The sequence below is a fragment of the Scomber scombrus genome, chromosome 22, assembly GCF_963691925.1.
Source record: "Scomber scombrus chromosome 22, fScoSco1.1, whole genome shotgun sequence".
Taxonomy (NCBI): domain Eukaryota; kingdom Metazoa; phylum Chordata; class Actinopteri; order Scombriformes; family Scombridae; genus Scomber; species Scomber scombrus.
In genome coordinates, this window is record NC_084991.1 from 24053390 (window position 1) to 24058645 (window position 5256).

Sequence of the window (5256 nt, forward strand, 5' to 3'; positions counted from 1 at the left end):
CTGCTGCAGATACAACTGTGTGTGTGTGTGTGTAGGTGTGTGTGTGTGTGTGTGTGTGTGTGTGTGTGTGTGTGTGTGTGTGTGTGTGTGTGTGTGTGTGTGTGTGATATTAAGCCGTTTGTACTTTCTTCGGGTTTCTTCTTCTGTGGTGTTTAACACAATAACTGTGAATATGAGCTCATGTAAATGAAGTCAGATACAGATTGGATGTGGGAAGTGTGTGTGTGTGTGTGTGTGTGTGTGTGTGTGTGTGTGTGTGTGTGTGTGTGTGTGTGTACATATATTAGCAGCCTGCGTGTGTGGCCTTCGTGTTTAATTAACTCCGTCACCCCCGAGGATTTCTGCTCATCCCTCTGCTGCTGATACTCATATTACACACACACACACACACACACACACACACACACACACACACACACACACACACACACACACACACACACACACACAGCTGAGGGTGCTGGTTCAGACTGAAGTGGAGCCTCCTGGTTCAGTTTCAGCGTTTAAGGAGGATTAAAAAGACACTGGAGCTTAACTGATGGTTAAAAGTTGATGAGGAGGAGGAGAGGAGGAAGAGGAAGAGGAGGAAGAAAGAGGAGGAGGAGAGGAAGAAAGAGGAAGAGGAGGAAGAGGAGAGGAGGATGAAGAAAGAGGAGGAGGAGGATGAAGAAAGAGGAAGAGGAGGAGGAGAGGAAGAGAGAGGAAGAAAGAAGAGGAGGAGGAGGAAGAAAGAGGAAGAAAGAGGAGAGGAGGAGGAGGAGAGGAGGATGAAAGAGGAGGAGGAGAGGAAGAAAGAGGAAGAGGAGGAAGAGGAGAGGAGGATGAAGAAAGAGGAGGAGGAGGATGAAGAAAGAGGAAGAGGAGGAGGAGAGGAAGAGAGAGGAAGAAAGAGGAGGAGGAGAGGAAGAGAGAGGAAGAGGGAGGAGGAGAGGAAGGAAGAGGAAGAAGGAGTAGTAGGAGAGGAAGAAAGAGAAAGAGGAAGAGGAAGATGAGGAAGAGGAGAGAGTGAAATGTACGTTTATTAAAAGTATGAAATGAATCAAATAGAACATCAGGATTTAAAGAATGACGTCGTTTATCAGATAAAGTTTGCTGTTGCTATGACGACAAAGGTTTGAACTTTAACCCACAAATCATGTTCCTCTAAACCTTCATCACATTATACAACATCACTTATAGATTATGGAGAGGAAACGCTGACAATGCCTCTTCATCATCACCATCACCATCATCATCACCATCATCATCATCATCACCATCATCATCATCATCATCATCATCATCACCATCATCATCATCATCATCACCACCATCATCATCATCATCATCATCACCACCATCATCATCATCATCATCACCATCATCATCACCATCATCATCACCATCATCATCATCATCACCATCATCATCATCAGGCTGTTTTAACGACTCTTAAATTCAATCTTTCCTCTCTGTGATTCAGACTTCAGGCTCTCAGCTTAAACCAGACGGAGGATTTATATTATCTTCCCTCAAAGCTTAAAATAAGACGTGTGTGTGTGTGTGGGGGGGGGGGGGGGCAGAGAAGAGAGGGGGGGAGAAGAGAGGAGGGGGGAGGAGAAGAGAGTGGGGGAGGAGAAGAGGGGGGGGAGAAGAGAGGAGGGGGGGGGGAAGAGAGTGGGGGAGGAGAAGAGGGGGGGAGAAGAGATGAGGGGGGGAGAAGAGAGTGGGGGAGGAGAAGAGAGTGGGGAGGAGAGAGAGGGGGGGAAGAGAGGGAGGAGGAGGAGGGGGGAGAAGAGAGGAGGATGGGGAAAAGAGGGGGGAGGAGAAGAGGGGGGAGAAGAGAGGAGGGGGAGGAGAAGAGGGGGGGAGAAGAGAGGAGGGGGGAGGAGAAGAGGGGGAGAAGAGGGGAGGATGGGGGAAGAGAGGAGGATGGGGAGAAGAGAGAAGGATGGGGGAGGAGAAGAGGGGGGAGGAGGATGGGGGAGAGGAGGAGGGGGAGGATAAAAGCATCTTCATCTCCTCGGAGCCTAAAGCTTCTTTCTCTCTGACTGCTGCAAATAATAAAACGTTTCTTCATTTACTCATAAATTCATCAGATTGTTTTTTTTAGAAGAAGAAGAAGAAAAAATAAAACCAACAAAAATACTAAATGTACATTTTAACAAACCTGATGCTGCTTTTAAATCTAGTTTAACTGATTTATGAATCGTTCATCTTACCAACACTTATTATCACTGAGCTGTTTCTTCTTCTCTTTTAAAGCAACACAGGAAATAAAATCAGTATTTTTCATTTGAACTTTAAAAACGAGGTGAAGTCATAACTTCTTCTTCTCCTCCTCCTCCTCCTCCTCCTCCTCCTCCTCCTCCTCCTCCTCCTCCTCCTTCTTCTTCTTCTTCTTCTTCTTCTTCTTCTTCTTCTTCTCTTCTTCTTCTTCTTCTTCTTCTTCTTCTTCTTCTTCTTCTTCTTCTTCTTCTCCTCCTCCTCCTCCTCCTCCTCCTCCTCCTCCTCCTCCTCCTCCTCCTCCTTCTTCTTCTCCTCCTCCTCCTCCTCCTCCTTCTTCTTGAGTTCAGTGACATTCGGATCCCTAAAACTCTGAAACTCTGAATCCTGATTCCCAGAATGAAGAAGAGTCATTTGATCAGTCGTCACGGCAACGTTCAGGCTGCTCGATGTTTCCAGGAAGCTGAGTTTGATAATCTTCGGTCACATCTGGACCGCAGCAAAGATTACAAACTGACACTCACAGCGTTCCTACGTCACCTGACTCAGCGAGAAGATGAACTTCAGTCATTATAGAAGCTGAATGTTCAGGATTATTAACGGAAACACTGTCGTCTGTTTACACATCTACAGTTTAAAGATTGTTGATTCTGAGCCATGATGTTCAATCTAGGATGGTGTAGGATGGCAGAGATACTGAAAACCTTGAAACTGAAATTGATCATGTGACTTTAGTGTGTCTGTGTGTGTGTGTGTGTGTGTGTGTGTGTGTGTGTGTCTGTGTGTGTGTGTGTGTGTGTGTGTGTGTGTGTGTGTGTGTGTGTGTGTGTGTGTGTGTGTGTGTGTGTGTGTGCATCAGTAGGCGGTAAATGAGGTTTACATTAATTGGATTAAAGCTCATTAATGGCTTTAACACAGAGAGAGGAAACACACACTAATACACACACACACTGACAAACACACACAAGCACACATTTAATACCTGCGATGTCTCACTCTGCTCCAAATATCATTAACTCTTTTATTACCCGCGATGTCTCACTCTGCTCCAAATATCATTAACTCATTTAATACCCGCGATGTCTCACTCTGCTCCAAATATCGTTAAATCATTTATTACCTGCGATGTCTCACTCTGCTCCAAATATCGTTAACTCATTTAATTTAATACCCGCGATGTCTCACTCTGCTCCAAATATCATTAACTCATTTATTACCAGCGATGTCTCACTCTGCTCCAAATATCGTTAACTCATTTATTACCTGCGATGTCTCACTCTGCTCCAAATATCATTAACTCATTTATTACCCGCGATGTCTCACTCTGCTCCAAATATCATTAACTCATTTAATACCTGCGATGTCTCACTCTGCTCCAAATATCGTTAACTCATTTAATACCCGCGATGTCTCACTCTGCTCCAAATATCGTTAACTCATTTATTACCTGCGATGTCTCACTCTGCTCCAAATATCGTTAACTCATTTATTACCCGCGATGTCTCACTCTGCTCCAAATATCGTTAACTCATTTATTACCCGCGATGTCTCACTCTGCTCCAAATATCGTTAACTCATTTAATACCCGCGATGTCTCACTCTGCTCCAAATATCATTAACTCATTTAATTTAATACCCGCGATGTCTCACTCTGCTCCAAATATCATTAACTCATTTATTACCCGCGATGTCTCACTCTGCTCCAAATATCGTTAACTCATCTAATACCCGCGATCTCTCACTCTGCTCCAAATATCGTTAACTCATTTATTACCTGCGATGTCTCACTCTGCTCCAAATATCATTAACTCATTTATTACCCGCGATGTCTCACTCTGCTCCAAATATCGTTAACTCATTTAATACCCGCGATCTCTCACTCTGCTCCAAATATCGTTAACTCATTTATTACCCGCGATGTCTCACTCTGCTCCAAATATCGTTAACTCATTTAATACCCGCGATGTCTCACTCTGCTCCAAATATCGTTAACTCATTTATTACCCGCGATGTCTCACTCTGCTCCAAATATCATTAACTCATTTAATACCCGCGATGTCTCACTCTGCTCCAAATATCGTTAAATCATTTATTACCTGCGATGTCTCACTCTGCTCCAAATATCGTTAACTCATTTAATTTAATACCCGCGATGTCTCACTCTGCTCCAAATATCATTAACTCATTTATTACCAGCGATGTCTCACTCTGCTCCAAATATCGTTAACTCATTTATTACCTGCGATGTCTCACTCTGCTCCAAATATCATTAACTCATTTATTACCCGCGATGTCTCACTCTGCTCCAAATATCATTAACTCATTTAATACCTGCGATGTCTCACTCTGCTCCAAATATCGTTAACTCATTTAATACCCGCGATGTCTCACTCTGCTCCAAATATCGTTAACTCATTTATTACCTGCGATGTCTCACTCTGCTCCAAATATCGTTAACTCATTTATTACCCGCGATGTCTCACTCTGCTCCAAATATCGTTAACTCATTTATTACCCGCGATGTCTCACTCTGCTCCAAATATCGTTAACTCATTTAATACCCGCGATGTCTCACTCTGCTCCAAATATCATTAACTCATTTAATTTAATACCCGCGATGTCTCACTCTGCTCCAAATATCATTAACTCATTTATTACCCGCGATGTCTCACTCTGCTCCAAATATCGTTAACTCATCTAATACCCGCGATCTCTCACTCTGCTCCAAATATCGTTAACTCATTTATTACCTGCGATGTCTCACTCTGCTCCAAATATCATTAACTCATTTATTACCCGCGATGTCTCACTCTGCTCCAAATATCGTTAACTCATTTAATACCCGCGATCTCTCACTCTGCTCCAAATATCGTTAACTCATTTATTACCCGCGATGTCTCACTCTGCTCCAAATATCGTTAACTCATTTAATACCCGCGATCTCTCACTCTGCTCCAAATATCGTTAACTCATTTATTACCTGCGATGTCTCACTCTGCTCCAAATATCATTAACTCATTTATTACCCGCGATGTCTCACTCTGCTCCAAA